The sequence below is a fragment of the Archocentrus centrarchus genome, chromosome 7 (genome assembly GCF_007364275.1).
Source record: "Archocentrus centrarchus isolate MPI-CPG fArcCen1 chromosome 7, fArcCen1, whole genome shotgun sequence".
Classification (NCBI taxonomy): Eukaryota; Metazoa; Chordata; class Actinopteri; order Cichliformes; family Cichlidae; genus Archocentrus; species Archocentrus centrarchus.
Window position 1 is genome coordinate 18,255,418 of NC_044352.1, and position 19,369 is coordinate 18,274,786.

Genomic DNA, 19,369 nt, shown 5'->3' on the forward strand with positions numbered 1-19,369 from the left:
CACGGAGGCCTGAATCAATGAGACCAACACACAAAAACACAAAGTCTATGAAATAGACTTATTCTGCAGATCACACAAATGAATGTGTCCTATGCACAGTCATGTATGATGCACCGACTTTCTTGACATCATGAATGTACATTAAAGCTCTGTTAAAGCTGCTGTTTTCCTGCAGTGGTGATGCATGCAATCAATCCAAGGATTCTTTTGAACTATGATATTAATGATTCAAGTTTGGCCAGATACCCTGCAACCAATTTCCAGCTGTATGGCTGAAATAACTCAACAACCAAATGCACTATTAGCTTTATCCACGTAGGCATACATTATAAATAAGTGAAGCAGGAAGCAAAATGTATTGATCACAAAAATGCTGAATCCTTTTAAGACCCATATAATTAAATATGTTCCTGGAATAGTCAGAAAAGATGCTACAAAGTAACCGAAGGAGATGTCTGTTAAAATGAGGGAGGAAGGAGAAAAGAGGATTAATTGAGTGCTAAAGGAAGTGAGAAGGAAACAACTCTAAAGAGACAAAGAATAAACACCAGTGCTACACTAACATTCAGGGGATAAAATAAGATTGTGATAAAGATGAGGAGAAAAAGGCAGAATGAAGGCCGGAGACAACCTGGGAGACGACAGATGTGGAAAGTGTGAGGGAATCAAAGTGAGAACGCTTCCGTGAGAAAGTCAGAAATGTGTGTGTGTGCTAGGAGTAAAAAAACAGAAGCTTTTGTGAAATATTCAGTGTGATAAAAGACTTATGGAAGCAAAATCCGCTCCCTGGAGAGAGAAAGGAGAGGAAGAAAGGGGAGGAGGAGCAGAGAAGAGGAGGAGAAGGGAGCAGTGATTGAAGTTTTGGATAAGAGTCATAAGGCTGGAGACCATTTCAACAGAGGTCTCTGCTGTGAAGCTTTGTGTAGGACTGTCAGGGCCTTCTCTATTTTTAAACAGTGTGTGGGTATCCTGCTCACACCTTATAGCATCCAGTATACCTGTCGAGCTTACTGGAGGTGAGTTAAGGTAGAAATTTGCTGCTGGATTACAGTTTTTGTGGAGGAACCTGCAGTTTCCAGTTGAAGGAAGTTGTATTTTCACTGGCCCTGTTCCTCAGAGAGTCAGAAGTGCAAATATAACCACAGTTCAGTATGTATAACATTGAGGTTCAGTGTCCCAAAGTCTACATTTAGGGAGCTGGGTTTTGTATATCTGCTTGGTCAAATATTTCAAAGCAAGTACTGTCTGGATCAAATGTATTGGCAAGCCTCTGCGACAGCAGCAGCCAAGGCTGAAAGCATTGTTTTCTGGTTGTTTGGTTGTCTGGTCGTCTGTCCGTCAGAATGCATGACCCATTCTCACAAATGCAGTTTTTGGTCTTTAAAGGTCAAGGCCATGGCAACCTCTTGCCATCACATTCTTTTTAAATGCAGAGACTTCCTCAACTTAAATACTTAGTTAATTATTTAAGAGAAAAAACTATAAAAGCAACATGTCTTGTTTTGTGATTTGAGTAAGATACACTTGCAATGTAAACTATCTGGGTTGAAGTACTGGACCACCTACACATTAAACCTACAGGAACTGACTGGCTATGGTAAACCATGCTATGAAGCTCCCGGCACAGCATTTTTCTGCTGATGTTTATACCAGCGCACATTTGAAACTCTGCAGTTGTTGGATCAGCCCAGTGTCAGCAACTTTTATGCACTATTTGTCTCAGCAACCCCACTCTGTGACTTTACGTAATCTGCCACTTCATGGCTGAGTTGCTGCGGTTCCCAACCCTTCCACTTTGCACTGATACCACTTACAGTTGATCATGAAATATCCAGGAGGGAAGAAATTTCACAAACTGGGTGCAACAGTGGCATCGTGTTACGGTACCATGGTCAAATACAGTGAGCACTTTATAACAACCCATTCTTTCACACATGTTTGCAGAGGCGGACTGCATGGCTAGGTGCTGAGTTTTATACTTATGTGGCAATAAGAGTGAAAACACCTGAATTCAAAGATTAAGAGATGATACTTTTGTCAAAATAGTGTAGCTCTTGGGATGACAGTGCCAATAAATTGTCAGTTCCCTTGTTTTGAACAAAAATGATCTAATATCAGATTTACATTACATTTTGAGAGAAAACTCGGAAATCTAATCTCAAAGGTGAAGGACTACAGTAATAATTCAGTGAATCAACTGTAAGTAACTTCAAGTCTAGAACCATCATCAGGTCAAAATTTTAATTTAGGCTTTATTGACTGGTGACCAAATTTCTCCAAAGTGATTGTAATTCTAATCAGCCTCAGCTGTAATTTATGCTGTTTCAGAACAATAATAATTTCATGATCCACCTAAAGTGAGCGCTTTAAGTTGCCAAAACTGGGCTTTGAAAGAATCGTACTTCATTTGCCAGCTGTAGGATAGCCAGAAACACTGTGGTGGGCATAAAGAAAATGTCAGGCAGGTCTACCCAACAGAGACTTGAGTACTGTATTATTTTGCTCAAATTGGCAACTATTACGTTACATTAATACACTCTTACAGGCAGCAGTACAAACAAACTGAAAATAAAATCATAACACCTTGTGAAGGGCATGGTGACAGCCTGGCATTTGCCAGTAAGCAAAACAGTTGGAACAAATAATGAAAATAGCCTACCTGTGATGACGACACTGTTAGTACTTGAATCATTTTACTATAATCCATTCAGTAATACTTTGATACCAGCTTTATTGAACTGATAATTTAAGAAGAGGGTTACTTTGTCATGTAGGGTGACCAGAACCTGTAAGTGATATTTTGCATGTCTTTAAAAGTTGGGCCTTGTTAAACTGGATGCTGTGCTGTGGGACATCAGTCTTCAGGCAGATGGCAAGTAAACCATCAAGTCTAAGGGCATTTCACCTCTCTTTATATGCCTTTTTGTTTAAGCAAAAAAATATATTTTGTGGCGTAACAGGAAAACAAACAACACTGTCTCTGACCAAAAGTGGTTATTGTTGGATCCAAAGAAACGTCAACATGATTATTAGGTGGGCTGTCACGTGGGATGCTGTTTCCAGGGGTTAAAGGGGAATTTGCACTGGAGGGAAGTGACTCACTTAGAAATAAGTCACATAATTGTCTAACATGAACATAGACATTACATATGAGCTTTAACTTTCCAGTTTACTGAATAGCACTTGCTGACCAGTCCTTACTACTTAAAATAATCTCTCTTCTTCCTCGCCCGCACTCTCTTGCTTGCATCCTTCTCTTTCTCTGAGAATGAAAGCACATCACACACTGACTTTTTTTTTTTTTCTGGGAAATACACCAACTCTGTTTTTAGCTAGCACTCACATTGCCACACTCTACCACTAAAAAAAACCAAAAAAAAACCAAAAAAAAAATCCTCTTGATCGTCTTCAGTAGAGCTAACTGCATACTGAAGTACTGAAGTACTGCACCTTTATTGACATCTGCAACATGAACACATGACAGGAATGAGAAGGAAAAAAGTGCCAGTGGGACCCTGTGGTGACTTATCCATCTCCTTGGCTATAACTGGAAGGACTGTCAGGCTGCAGCATGTGAAAAATAAACTTGTTTGGCAGTGTTTTGTATTTAACTGCCTATCAGATAAGTGAAGGTGAATAGCGTTTCAGATCCTTCCAGCCAAATTTAACCCCTCCTTATTTCAATGCCCACCGTTGGCCAAGTCAAACCATGCAAATCATGAAATATTGACCACTGGTACGAACTTAGCAAACATTTATTGGTGTTTTTATATATAGTAAAATTTTAATGACAGTTTATTTTAACTGTGAAATGCCAAAATAAGACAGACACACAATATCCACTACATTAAAAAAGGACAAGCCTTATTGGATGCCCATTTTTGAAATATAAAACCATGTAAATTATATTCCTATCTCTAAATAATTGAGGCAAATAATCTCTTGGTATTTGTGCCAGCCCATGCACTGCCACATTGCCTAACAATCATCTGCTTGTCCTTCAAACATTAATGTACCATTAATGTAGTTGACTGCTAAGTAACAGACTAAGTTCAGTTCACTTGAGCTTATATCTGAACCATCCAGGATGAGTCACTGCATTAGAAAAAGGTTGCGAGTTTGAACCCAACTCAGCTTCTGAGTTGTTTTGCATTGTAATGTTCCAACAAGTTACACTTTTCTATAATTAAAGGATAATATACAAAATATGGTATAAAAAGGATGTCTGGCCAATGTTTATGAAGGACAGTCAGTAGGAGGTCAGGGAAGCAAATGTGAACATAATTTCTTAAACTGTATATTTACAGAAGTTTTTTTTTTCCTAAACTTTGTTGGAACAGTCATTTAACAGCTATAGAAAATGCATCATATGGTTCTTTGGACTCAGGACTCAGCTGTAAGGATTGCTGCTTGTTACGAACAATGACTTCACAATAGGTATTTTTTTTCCCCCCATCAGACCTGCTGCCCAAAAATGAAACAGACAGTCCATGATTGAGGAATAAATTTGATTGGAATTACTCCACAACCATGGACACACCTAAAAAAATCACATTCATATACACACCAGCTTAAACACACACACACACACACACAAAAAGGCTCTATAAATACAGCGAGGAGGTAATGTTCATCTTGTAAAGTAGGCGGATTAACTGGAACCAGGTCAGAGCAAAGGCAGAGTGTGCTCTAGCTTTTCTCCAGTTTAGCTGCTTTCTCACCATTTTTTTCTTGCTATTGCTCTGTTTTTGATAAGCCAGACTGGAATGGTTATCTCCTGCTCCCCCGCAGCTACTTGTTTCTCAACGTCTCTTTAAAGGCAAGCAAGAGACCACTTATCAATATTTGTGAGGGTTTTCAATTTTGTGAATGGATCCAACAAGCATACTGACATTTTCAATTACTCAGCTATTAGACTATATATACACTTTCCTTTTTTTTTTTTTTTTACATAATAAGAGCACCAACAGCACATTCTCCCCATGGAAAATTTGAAGCTTAGGGTGGAGATAAATAGCTGGAAGCTGGATCTCGCCAATTTGTCATTAATATAAACTGTAAACTTTCTTTGATGAGTTTGGTTCATGGATCAGTGACAGAGACAAAACACAAATGGTGCAACAAATTACAGCTCTATTTCCCTCTGTGCTTTAAATTGGATTAAAAAAAAAAAGATACAGTTTTAGAAGGATTTTTTATCCGGTTACAGTGAGTGAATATGTGAAGGAATGAGTGGAATATTTCGAGGCCAGGCATATCTGTTACCATCAATACCTTTCAAAATCTGAGTGTCTCTTACTGAGGGCTAGGTGCATTAAAGTAATCACCGGGGAGCCTCTGTAATGGAGCAGAGTGAGAGAGCATACCAGTGCACAGACAACAAAGAGGGGAAGTAAAAAAAAAAAGAAAAGCCAAAGGGTAAGGAAAGGAAGGAGATACAGTTGGATGATAAGAGAATGAGGAGAAGGCTTGATTTTCATTCTATAAGTCATTCAGAATAAAGAATGAACTTCACTGAGGAAATGTGCCTTTGTTTCTAACCACCTCAGTATTAAACTCATCCATCCTAAGAGAGGGCAATATAGAGAAAAGAAAGGAGAGAGGATGAGCGAAATACCGAGAGAATCTGCGTCTGCAGAGCAGTCATCTTTCACCTGTAGCTAGCAGAGACTTTGGCTTGCATAATGCAATGTGAGGAGAGTCTCCTTTATGACCAGCTGAGCCAATAAATCTGGATCAGTTGTGACCTCCCGTCACCATGCCTGTGGTTGTCTGTCAGCTGCTAAGCAATCCAGAAACTCTTCCTAACTCCTTTATTTGTAGTTCGTCTTGAAGCTGCGTTACAAAAGCAAAGACTATACATTATATTCATCCATGCATTTGGCCACAGTGGAGAAAGTGGAGACACTCAGCAGTTCCCCTATGGTGCAATGAAATCAGCACTTCAAATTTACCTTATTTTCCCAGTATGCTTAATTGCTTGTATCCGTCTCCCTCTACACGAACCATTCCCTCTGGTGCAAAGTCCCTAACAAAATTGTTTTCAATTAGAAAGTGCTGTGCTGCAGCTGTCCTTAGCTTGCTCAAGCTATATTGCTATTCAGGGGGACAGTTACCAGAACTTGAGGGGTAGTAGCACTGGCAGCCATCATTATGATCAGATGGGGAGCAACAGTTGAAGGCCCGATGATGCAGTGGCTTGTTGGATCCAGCTTTATGACAGCTTGGGGTGTTACATAAGGGGTGATGTAGATAGGGCTGCTGAAGGAAGAACAAGTAATGAATCCCAAATATAATGGACAAGCAATAAGTGAGTGCTCCTTATGATGATGATAAAGTATTACTTATGGGCAAGTTTTATTGCACTTGTGCATTTTCTTTTCTTCTCACAAAAATGAGCAGGATTACAGCTGGTAAGGTGTGCAGGAATTTTTTTTTGTGTGTTTTTCATTTGCACCCTTTGTGTCATTTTGTGATCTATGCAGTGTTTGCTGGCCCAGATTCTAGCCCAGTTTTTACACTTTTTCCTTTTTTTTTTTTTTTTTTTTTTTGCTGAACTAAAAGAAAATATTAGGCTCCAGGTTTAGCTCTGTTCAGTCTGCACCACCATGAGTAAAACCCAGATGAACAGGTGAGTGGGCTCAGATAATGCAAAATTGGGCCACGTGATGTATGTTAGAGATTGCTGCTTGGCCCTCCAGAGGGCTATTTGGAGGAAGGAAAACTACACAAGTCTAGTTCCATTGACTCCCCACTCCGTCCCAAAAGACTGATGCAGTTGTTCACACATCAGTGTAATGACAAAGATAAATAAGAAGCGGAGAAAATACAAGACAGAGAAAAGTGAGAGGAGGCCCGAGAGGGAAGAGAACAAAAAGCATAAAGGAAAAATGAGGGGGAGAAGGGAAAATGACAGATGAGGATGCAGAGACCGAAAGGAAAATATACACAGGGTCTTATGAAGACCCTCTAATGAAGTACTCTTTCTGTCTGTCTCCAATCTGTCTATACTACCCTTCTCCTTAATCTATCTTTTTCTTTCTATGTCCCCTTTCTTCCCTGTCACTTTAAATCCCTATCTCCCTTTTTTCTCAAACACTGTAGAGCCATGGGGATTGGATAACTCATTACTAATTCATTGTTTCTCTCTACATATTATAAGACCTTGAATACTGGTTAATTAAGTATCCCACAACAAAGTGCAGTAAAAAAAAAAACAACCCAAAAACCACATCTTTTATCTGTACAATTAAATTGCCTCCAAACATCCAGCCTTGAAAGGGTCTTGTACTTGTCTTTTTTTTAACTTGGTGAATTTTAGTGCAAAAGTCAGATACCTTTGAGAAAAGGTCAGCAAACAATAGCTATGTTTTCTTATCTAGCTGTCAAGGTAATTTTAGTGAACTTTTGAAACACTGGGAAGAAAGTAGCATAAATTAGATGCACTGCTATCGCCTTGGGTAAAATTAATAGTCTTTATAAAAGTAAAAGGAAGTCATACATGCCATAGAACAAAAACATCAGAATATAGGGGAAATCATATTTGGATGAGATATAACATTTCAGGAAGAAAGACAGAAATCTTGTGTAGACACTTACGCTTTCTGTTTAATTCTCTCTATAACTTAATTTTAATCTGGCTCATCTTACATTATGGTAAATTGGACTTATATATTGAGCTTATATCTGAGCTATCTCTCTCTGGCTTGATGAGTCTATGAGGATTTTGAAGTCTTATGCTAGCATATGTTGATTGAAGGTACCAGAAAAACTGGCAAATTCTATTGTTTTAGTCAGGGTTTTTAGCTTTGTGGTGTTTGTTTCTTTTTTTTAACCACTGCAGAGCAGAAAAACACATCTATTGTGTCTGTAGGTGTGTCTGTTTATGTGTGAAAGACAGCTGTTTTCTCTGAATTTTGGATTGGTAACATATGCTGCATTTCTTTTATTACCTCTGCCACTGAATTTCCAGATGAATTTGGCTCCGATTCCTTGGCCAGTGATTTTGTTTTGGCATAAATATTTTGGCTGTAATTTATCCACTTTTTTCACATGAGTTTGATTTACCAATGCACAGCATGTTACTCTGTCACAAGAAAAAAACTATACACTGGGCATGTTTTTTGCAGTTAAGTAAGGTCAAGTTAAAAAATTGAAAATAAGCCACTGTGTTCCTTAGCTCTGCTGGGAGTGAGCAGGAGGGACAGTGTAGAAATGAATATATCAGAGGGGCAGCTCAGGTTGAGTGGTTTGGAGACAAAGTCGGAGAGGCGAGGCTGAGGTGGTTTGGACATGTACAGAGGATATTTTGGGAAAAAGGATGTTGAAGATGGAGCTACCAGACAGGATGAAAAGAGGAAGACCACAGAGAAGATTCATGGATGTAGTGTAGGAGGACATGAAGAGGTTTGGTGTGACAGAGGAGGATGCTAGGGATGGGGAGAGATGGAGAAAGATGATCTGCTGTGGCGACCCCTAAAGGGATGAGCCAAAAAAAGAAGTTTCTCAGCTTCTTCTCTTTGCAAGTTAACAACGTCTTTGCTTGTTTGTTTCATACTAACCTCTATTGGTTCTACTGTTTAGAACTATCACATTCTTGGCTAAGTAGGAATTATATTTCAAACCCAAATGTCTTATTGCTATTCATGTGACTGACTGCTGGGTTGGGTGAAGCTGATTCTTGCTTCCCAGTGTGGCTATAGCAATCATACAGTAGCTAGTCACAGTCATTGATTGCATATAAGACAGATGTGACATCGATAAACTGTATGAGTGCACCTCACAGACAGAAATATCCTAGCTGGTAATTATTGTGCTAAGTAACAGACTACATTCAGTGAAGTGAAGCTTTGCAGACAGCTATCATCTACACCTGCCAGTGTCAGCACACCTGTCAATCAAAGCAGCTCTTCCCCAAAATTTCAAGTACAAGAAGGATGAGCTTTAAAAAATACTCAACACCAATAGAGTTGCTATTAAGGGGGAAATTAGCTATAGAGATGTGTCTATTTTTTGCACCTGGCTGTAAAAATGCTGTGCTGAAATGCTGAAGTTGACTCAGTCTTGAGTGGCCATTAAAATAACTAGTTTCGGCACTTTTGCGATGGCTTTATTTTTCAGCCTTGAGGTTGTCACTTATTAACAGCAGGTTGGAATATTAATCAATAGCCTTTCTCTGTTAAGGCCAAATATTTTGAAATTTTTCCAGCCATATCTGCAAGCTTTATCCAGTCCAGTTGCTAGCAGTAGATCTCAGCTATATAATATATACATTTTTATGAACTGCTCAAAGTAAGGTGAAATGTTTGGGCATCAGTTGTAGGTTACTGATTGTTGCAACCCTTTTTGCACAATAACTAGAATATTAATATCACAGAGGGAACTGCATCTGATGACGTGCCAGGCAACCCATTTATGTCAGTTCACCCGAACGACCTGTACACTGACAAATGACCATAAGGCCAAAGCACAGAATGTATAAAAAAAAGATAGACACAGCCACCGTGGCAATCATCCAATTTCATGCTGCATTTTAGAAGTTACCATATTTGGACAAAATGGTATGGTGCTAAGTTATCAGCCAAAGCTAGCAAGCTTGGTTAGCAAGCTGCATCTGTAAACTGCATGGGTGCAGTGCATACACACACATATCTGGTAATTAGCGTGAAATAACTGGACTACCACAGCAGTCCATATATGTCAGATAACTCCATTAAAAATGTTCTGAAAGGCAAAAAGGCAGAAAGACTGCACAGAGGTCCAGTTTGGTGACTTGTGTTAACTGCAATGAAGCTCAAGTATTGAAGCAATTAAAGCTGCCAACCCTCTAACTTTATGCTGACTGGTAAAACTCCAGGATGATTTTTTTTTTTTTGTATGGATGATGAACATGAATTTTAATGCTATTAAGTGGGGCATTAAGTGTCCATGGTTGTCTTAGAGCTAGCCTCAAGTGGCTATTAGATTAAGTTGCAGTTTTAGACAGTGTGTGTTTTTGGTTCATTTTCAGTGCTGTAGTATGGCACTTGGGCCATATATTAATATTTGCCTTTGACATTATTTATTATATCTTGTTATTGATAGAATAGATAAATACTTAGACAGAGAGACATTGAGGGTTCAGCAGGGGACAGAAGGCTCAGCTGGAAGATTCAGAGAGCAGATGACATGGGAGTATGTGAGAGCAGGATGGCAGGACATGAGAAACCTCTGGCACCAAACGCAGTAAAGGAGAAAATAAATAAATAAATTAACATATGCTGTGTGTGCAGTTTATCCTGAGGCTCATGCTTATGTAACATAGGTAGCATGTGTGCAGGGGGAAAAAAAAAGCAATTTTTTGATTTGACTTTTGGCACTTCTGCTTTTCCTGTCAAACTTTCGTGCATCTATTCATCCTCCCTTTCTCTTTTTTCAGGTAGCCCAGTGTTCGCCGCAAACACTGCCAAATTCTTGACGACAACAAGTCCCAGGGGCACACAAGGATCATTACTGCCTAAAAACATAGTGACAGAGAACGAACACAGTGTCACGTTACACAAAGGGTCCTTAAAGTCGTGTTGATGGATCTCCTACAACCATATGTTATCTGTGAGGGCTGCTGAGATGGTTGTGGACATGGTGGTTACAGATTGCAGCAAAGCCAGGGACTCAGAGAAACACTCACATTTAACCAGAATCAGAGGGTGTTTACTGCATCCACTGTTATCAGCTGCTATTATGGCATACCATTACATTATAATGGGATATTGATGCCCAGCATCTTTGTATTAGGCTCCCTATTGATGAAATCATAAATCTGTAAAATTGCCTTTTATCTGCTGGGGCAGATAAAAACCGGACATGCGGCATTTACTCCCCACCCTTCTCCAGACTTTGGTTCGCGAAGAAATATTTGGGCTGATTTGGCGTTTGAAATAATCGTTTCTTCTGCTTTACCATCGTAACGGCATTACATGAAACCTTACAGGATGTGTACTGTAACAGTGTTTTAATAATTACACTGATCACCAATCCAGCAAAGTGCATCTATTTTAAATCATCAGTGTGTTTCTCATTCAGGAATGCATCGCTAAAATGTTAAAACCCAAAAAAGATTATTTTTCATATGTTCTGAAGGAAAAAATAGTCTCACTGGCACACAGCCAAGCAAACGTGATCAAATTATAAAAGTCTCTGGAGGTAAAAGCAGGTCAGCACTCAGATTGAAACTGTGTCACAAATGTTCTGTCGCCGACAATTACACGCTACATAAACTGCACTGTTATATCACAGTTTTTATTTTACAGTAAGCTGATTTATACGTCATTTATTGTACCTCCTTCTGCAAATGTTTCTGACTGCATGTCTCAGCTTCAAAATGAGTCCCAGACTTTTAAAAGGCAACTCTCTCTGCTGTTGGGATACAGGTTACAACCTGAGCTACACCTTCCGTTATCAAAAAAGCTGGCTGGTGACTGGGGAAAAAAAAAGAAAAGTAAATGCACACAGATCCACCTGATTACACACATCCTGTGTATCACTGAAACCACCTTTGTTTGATTAGATATGCAAGGTGTTTGCTTGCCAGGTTGTACAGCTAAATCCAAGCATGGCTGATTTTTTGTGATGAACAATACAATGACAAAACTCACAAATGATTTGAAAGCCTTTTGTGCTTTAGGCTGCAACCTTTCACCACAAACTCTAAACGAGGTTTCAAGAGTTACAACATGAAATATTGTAACTTACAGGTTTGTTTAAAGGACATTGGCTGTAAAAAAGTAAGAAAGATGGATTAAGAGATTAGCAGCATGATAGACTGATAGAAATAGAGGGTAGTGGGTGGTGAAATGCAGACTTGGAAGGATGAATGAAAAAAGAAATCGCTTTACCGACAGTGCATATTGTGAAGCTGACAGCGCAGCATGCAGGTGTGAACTGTGTGAGATGTGGTGCCTGAAATGTTGTCTGACAGAATGTTATTTTTTGCCTTGTTACATAAAATCAAAGCAAGCTAAATCTACAGAGTAAAATAAACTGTGTTGGGAAACACACTGCAGCTCTCACAAGTCAAATGAGATGAATATGTGAGCATCCACATTTTTTTTTTTTTTTTCTCTCCTCGGCCACTTTGCCTGCTTTCTTAGCTCAGCAGCCTCTTCTACTCTCTCTCTGGGGTGCAGTAGTGTAGCAGCATATACACAGATGTCTCTGATGTTCGCTCCACTCTGCCAGCCCTGTTTATCAAATTGCACAAGCTCATATTAATGAAGTTAATGAGGCCAGCAGGGGTTGGATTCTGCTTTCAATGCAAAAATTAAATATGGTGTACTATGTATCGTGTCTTTAATAAACTCTTTATCAGTTTTAATATATTTGGTAAATTTACTTCTGCTGTGCCTTTTCTACTGCTATAAAAAAAAAGAAAAAAAAGTGGTGCCCTATGGATACTGTAGCTGGTCGGTACATGTCTGGAGTCACTCAGAGCATTTGAGTATAATCAGTTATTTCAAAAGCCCACTTTAAATGTAATCACCAGCCTTGATTCAGCATAAAACTCATAACGCTGACTTAGTGAGTGGAGAAAATGCTTCTGGATTGTTTAATGCATGATTAACAAAAACACTGCCAAAGCTCAAGCTTGGCAGAGTCAGACAGCGGAGAGAAAAGATGTGAGGAGGAATATGTAAAGAGTTTGCATTGTTTTGTTTTTTCTTCTAAGAGGTCCACTTGTTTTCTTCAAAAGTAATACAGCTGCTCTGCTGGGAGCTTTTTAAACGAAAAAAGGACTACGCAAACTGAATGAGCTACACCTGTAAAATGCCTCTTTGATGAAGCGCTTTAAAGGCCAGTAACACTTTTTTTAATGTGCCCTTGGTTGCCACTTTGGAGATTTTCACTGCAGCTGCTTTACGCACGCTGGCCGCACCGCGCTCATCGGCAGTAACGGAAGCAGCACGCCAGAAAAACGTTTCTTAGATCTGTTTAAGGGCTGATTTCTTACCGCCATCGGGGATACAACAGGGCGAAATGAATTCGCGTTTGCCGTTTGAAGTTTAGCAAGCCTTACCTTGAGTTGTCGCGGCTTGGAAGAAGTGCGGGTGCGTGTGCTTGCAGCGCCCTATCCACAATGGAAAGTATTGTCCTACTTGTTACTTGGGAGTAGAAGGCTAGTCGAATAACACTTAAAATGGTTTTTGGACCAACAGCGTCACTGAGGTGAACCGCAGCTCCTGTTCTGGCACGGCTGTCTGAGAATTAGTTTGCTTGCTTCTGACTGCCGCCCTCCCTCCCACTCACTCACTCACTCACTGTCTCCCACCCATGAGAAATAAATAATCTTTCATCTCTCTCCCTCTCTCTCTCTCTCTCCCTCCCTCCCTCTCTCTCTCGCTCTCTCTCTCTCCAGCTCGCTTTCGCTCTCTCTCTCTCTTTCTCTGAGCATAGCAGGTGGGCATCTTTGAATAATGTGAGATCATTTTTAAAGGCTGCCGGAGGCCCAAATGTGTGTCCCGCACTCCTCTCCAAATACTGCGTGTTTTCATGGTTAAACAAAACTGTGCCGATCGTAAGATTTTCTCCGGCTGTCCGGTGTGTGCAGGCAGCGGATTGGGAGTGGCTGGGATTAAACCGTGGGATTATATCTTAACATTCATTTCATCTCACACACTGGAAGTACGCTGGTGGACAATGACATCAGCCTTTGGCAGACTCAAACAAACAGACAGATTCACGTGGGTAGGGATGGAGAGAAAGATAAGGGAAAGGAAAAAAAACAGAACAATAGATGAGAAAACTAGGGAAAGGAAACCTTTCACCTCTCAGACTGATCTAAGAATCTGAAGCTTTATAGAAAATCAATCGAACTAACAGGGCATGCAAGGCGGAAAGGGTCAACAGGGTGAAATATTCCTGGGGCGAGTGTAGCTATTCCGTGTGGCTAGTGTGTGTGTGTGTGTGTGTGTGTGTGTGTGTGTGTCTGGGTAGTGGATGCATACACACAGCCAAGTCCGTGTATGTGTGTCTGCATACTGACAGATGGCTACTGTAATGACGCAGGAACTAAATACTGGGTTTCTATGCGTCTGTGAGGTCGCATGCTTGTTAGTATATGTGTGTGTGTATGTGTGTGAGCGTGTATGTGTGCATTTGAGAAGGAGAGGGAAAAAGAAAAAGAAAGAAGTATGCGTGTGTGTGTGTGTGTGTGAAGGAGAAAGAGTTAGCAAGTTCAGTATGATGCAGAGGCAACAGATATCTCTTTTTTGTTCCAGCAGCCTTCACAAGCACACACACACACACACACACACACACACACACACACACACACACACACACACACACACACACACACACACACACACACACACACACACAGTGTGGCATTATGCTTTGGGTTTTTTGTCTAGGTGTTTGCAGTCTTTTCCACAGACATTCACAAGAGACCTTGAGTCTACTGCTGCTTCCAGCTGCTGAAAATACAGACACACAAAGGAAGTATAGGTGTGTTTGTATAACACGTACATACACACTGAGAGATACAGTCAAATCTCAAGAAATAAGCCAATGGAATGGAATGGAAGCATTCAGTCATATCAGTGAAGATCATGGACAAGAGCTGTAGAATCTTTAAAGCATAATGGTGGGAATTTTATGGTTCAGGGTTCCTTCACTGCTTCAGGGACTGGCCATCTTGCAGTCATTGAATCAACTATGAATTCTACATCAAATCAAACAGTGCTTGGAGATAACATGAGGACAGCTGTCTTAAAATTGAAGGGGGGAGTAATAGAATGCCCATTGGGAAATGGTCATTATATATGAATCTTGTAGTTATGTTGTGAGTGAATTTAAAGCAGGCAGTAGAAGTTACTTTCGGCTGCTCCCTTATTCACAGGGGGTAGCCACAGCTGGTTAACAATGTGATGCTCAAAATGATTGTTTCCTCAAAATACAGTGGCTGGGACTAATCCATGGAAAAGTCTTGAGCCACCCCTCATTTCTTTATATTTTGTTTCCTAGGAGCCAGATTTTCATGTAATTTTAAAGCAGTTTTTAGCAATAGTTCTCCATGCTTTCTGAAGGTCTTTCTTTGGACATTGGCTGCTTTTTTCACTCATTTTCAGTCCAGCCCTTGCAACTGAACCAGTGCCCATTCCTTGTGTTGTGTGCATTGATCCATCTACTGGTCACTGAAGCATCATCAGAAATAGTCTCAATGGTGGCTGTCAAGAAACCATTCATCAGAAAGGGAAAAGGGAGAAAAGGCTGAGGGCTGCTAACTGGGCTGAAAAGTGAAGAATCCAAATTTGATATTTTTGGTTCAAATTGTCATTACTATGTATGAAAGAAGTCAGGAGAGTGGCGACTGCCTACAGTAATCTATAAAACATGGTGTCATGGTTTGGGGCTGCATTTCAGCCAGTGGTGCTGGGGACCATGTTAAAACTGATGGAAGTATGAACACATTTTGATCCACTGTGTAATACAATCTAGAAAATGCCTATTTGGCTTCATTTTCTCCAAATGGCCCCAAACACACTGTCAATGCAGTAAAAGCGTACCTGGATAGAAAACACACAATGGAATGCTATCAGTCATGGATTTGCCTCCCCAGAGTTCAGACCTCAACACTATTAAAGCAGCGTGGGACCATCTTGACAGAAAACTGAACCAAAGGCAGCCAACACCATTACATCTTTATGTTTTGTTGAATAAACGAGTAACTTTGTGGTTCTATTCAAGCATACCACTTTTAAATATGCCTCAGAGAGGATCAAATGTTACTTGTCCAAATACATGAATAAGTCAGCATTTTCCATGAGTTGAAATAATACACACAGTCACCAAATGTTGCTGCTGTCCATTCTTATGGATATGGTATGGTCATAAGGGCATGAGTGTAGGATTTGTAAATGGTTGGCACCGGTGTGTGATATGACCAATATGCTTCATTATGAATCATTATTGTGTGTCACCGGTATTTGTAATGTGAAGTACCGACCTTCACCTCGATAAGTGCATCAACACTGAGCTAAAAAATACACTCACTTTAAAGATCTGCCACTTTTGGACAAAAAAACATGTTTGAAAAGGGAGAAGAGCTCGACCACATTGTGTCATTAAATCAAACATTAAAACACAGTACTTAAATATAAGTAAAATGCATCATAGCTTTGAAGACTAACAGTAAACATTCCCCTGCCAAATGTGCCATTCGGAGCTGGCAGGCTTCAAGGCCAGCAGCCATCTAGAAGGGGACTCATTGCTCTGGCGCTCCTTCACTCACTTTGTCACATTCTGCTTTTATCTTCATTCCATTTGTTTTTGAACGCGAATGTTTGCACGTGTGCGAGTTTGGATGCTTAACAGATGATATAAACTTCACAGGCTTGAATGAAAGGTTGAAAAATGCAAATTTTAGCAATTATTAATCTGACCCAAGTACGTCTATATGCATCCACACATCTGACTGTCTTTATGAACAATCCTGGCACCCCCTCAGTTGTCTCAACTCTGGTTTCCATGTTTCTAACTGTTGTGCACGCCCAGAGTAATGGTTCAGTACATGGATTTACATGCAAATATTCTCTTTACAGGCTTAATTTAGAATTAAATGCCTAACAGCCTACAATCTAGCCTTTCAAATTTGGCATCAAGTAATATAATGCTATTAGGGGCTGTGACCAGCTACTGCTTGTACTCCCTTACCATGTTACTGCTCAAACATGTGTGAGAAACAAACAAACACACACACACACACACACACACACACACACACACACACACACACACACACACACACACACACACACACACACACACACACACACACGCCATGTGCTTTACTGGATTGTCTCCCACTTCCTTTTGTCGGAAGCTTACCCTCCCTTTCTCCCTCTGCCATCCTGCTCACCCTCCATCCTTTCATCTCGCCTGCCCTCACTCCTCTTGTTCTCTTGTTCACCAGCATTGTTCACTCAGTCACTCTCCTTTATATTTTCTATTTCTCGTTGTTATAGTTTTTACATTGTCTGCTCACCCCACCCTCCTGTTTCAGTTTATTTGTTAACACATCTTCTTTCCCACTTCTTTTCTTTTTGTGGCCCTCCTCTGGCTCTCCATGTTGGGCTGATGGCCAGTGTGGACCAGAGACAGGTTGCAATTACTTTACTCCTACTCTGACAGCTGTAGTGAAGCATGGAAGGGAGATAAAGAGACTAAACAAAAGGATAAGCAGAATAATTAGGGCTAAACTTAACACCCTGATCCATTTCTTTTCCCCACTAAAGGACAAAAACGATTCTGAATCTCTACAGTCCTGTTCACAATAATGCAGAATCCAATTAAGCATGCTATACCTCACCAAAGTCATCCATCTTTTTATCCACAGACTAGATACTTGCCTGCACAATCTGACATCAAGAGACATATAATACGGTAATTGAGAATGATTTCTTCCACATGCCCAATGTAGCATACAAGAACTGGCCTTAATTGGTGTAGCTATATTTGAGTTGTAATGTAGGGCGGGCATTGCCTCCTTGACTTGAGCACTGCATTGGGACAAATTTGCATACCTTTAAAAATCAATAATACGAGACAGTGGAATTAGCACTAAAAGAAAAAGGAAAACAAAACATTTTTTTTCACTGAACGAGTCTCTCAGATCGGACCTCTGCGGTTTTCATTTTTTTTTCCTTGCAGTGGCAGCTTAAACAGGAGGAGAGCTCATTAGTTAAAGGTTGTAACAGGCAGCGATAGGTATTGTTTGAAGCTCGTCAGCCAGATTCATCTGTGTGAATGATTTTGTTAATTGCCTGAACTAGTGAGGAGGAGACAGTTTCACTGTTGTCCTCCAGATGCTATTCTTGTCCTGGATGATCGATGACATTTCTCTGGGGGTCACAACTTACTGTGACAGGTGCCACCAATTAGGTTGAGCTGAAAACCTTTATTTCTTTTCTTTTCCCTCCCATTAAATCAACATTTTTTCCACACACATGTAAGTCATCGTGCACCCAAACATCCATGGTGTGAATTACATAAATTCATCCATATTCATCCATAGTTGTTATCTGAAGTTACATACACTCATCATGGGCATGATTATTATGGTTATTTTTGGGCTTTTAATGATTTCTTTGAACCTGGGTGGAATGATTGTACAGCACACATCGTTAATGACTAAAAAACAAGAATTGGGTACACAAGTGTGAATTTATTTTGGATTTTCTCTAATCCACACAGGGTCAAAAGATGCATGCAAGCTCAAATGTACACACACCCTCATTTAAATCTTATAACAGGTGGTGCTAAAGGCTCTACAATGTCTATTAACTTGACAAGGACAATTTACCAAAAAAGAAGCCCCAGCTCCAAAACTCACACCTTCAAGTTCGACTGAAATTTGCCTCTGGCAAATGCTTTCTAGAGAAAAGTTTTATGGTCAGACGAGACAAAGATTCACAAAATGGATGGGATAACAAAGGAGGACTACCTCCAATTTTCAAATTCCCCTCAAGGGAACAGCTAGACAGTTGAAACTTGGACACAATTGGGTGTTCCAACAGGACAATGATCCCAAACAAACGTCAAAACTCGTGTCTGTGCACACATATATGAATTCATTCATCCATCCATTTTTTTTTTTTTTAACTGCTAATCCATTTCAGGGTGGCAGGGGGCAAGAGCCTATCTCAGCTGACCCTGGACAAGAAGTAGGGTACAGGTTGCAAGCCCACCACCGGGCTAACAGAGGAATACGGACAACCATTTATATGAAATACGTAACATAAAAATGAGCTTGAATCACAATTGAAATAAATGCTACCTGGGCAAAAATTAAAATAAAAAGAAAGCTAAATAAGTCTTGAGATGTCTGGCAGTCACTCACAATCAGGAAGGCAAGGTGGAAGTAAAAATAAGGTGTAAGGAAGTGAGCTACTGTACATGTTACTGGTAAGCCCTCTGTCTCAACTAGGTTGATTATTTTAAGCACTATGAGATTGATTTTGAGCCCCTGCGGGAGCCTTGTGGGTCTGTGTGAGTGAAAGTGAAGGTGCACAGAGACAAAAAGGGAAGGTGGAATAAAAGTTAGGACAGGGAAGATCACAAAGGAGAGGAGAGGAGAAGAGCTGTCTGGAAGTGGTCTAAAGATTTCCGAGGTTATTAATAAGTGTATGTCTTCAAGGACACCAGAGATGATTTGGGTCAAATTAGTTTCTCATCTTCCTTCCAAAAATGTCCCCGGTCCTGGAAGTCTCTCTGTTACCCAACTTGAAATAGGCTGTCTTGATTTTATGGAACAAAAACCACAGATGACAGAAAGTATTGAGCTGTTTAATATTTTCACAAAACACAAATCGGTTTTAAATCAGAAAACAGACTA

The 19,369-nt window shown here is 40.1% G+C and overlaps 1 protein-coding gene across 1 annotated transcript in view; it reads right to left on the bottom strand.

Annotated features, from left to right (window-relative positions):
• camkvl (CaM kinase-like vesicle-associated, like) overlaps positions 1-13,226 on the bottom strand; it is a 37,983-nt gene extending 24,757 nt beyond the window's left edge. Inside the window, exon 1 of the mRNA XM_030733243.1 lies at positions 13,052-13,226. The gene's annotated coding sequence lies outside the window, so the exon portion shown is untranslated. The remainder of the gene's footprint in view (positions 1-13,051) is intronic.
• Between the last annotated feature and the right edge of the window lie 6,143 nt (positions 13,227-19,369).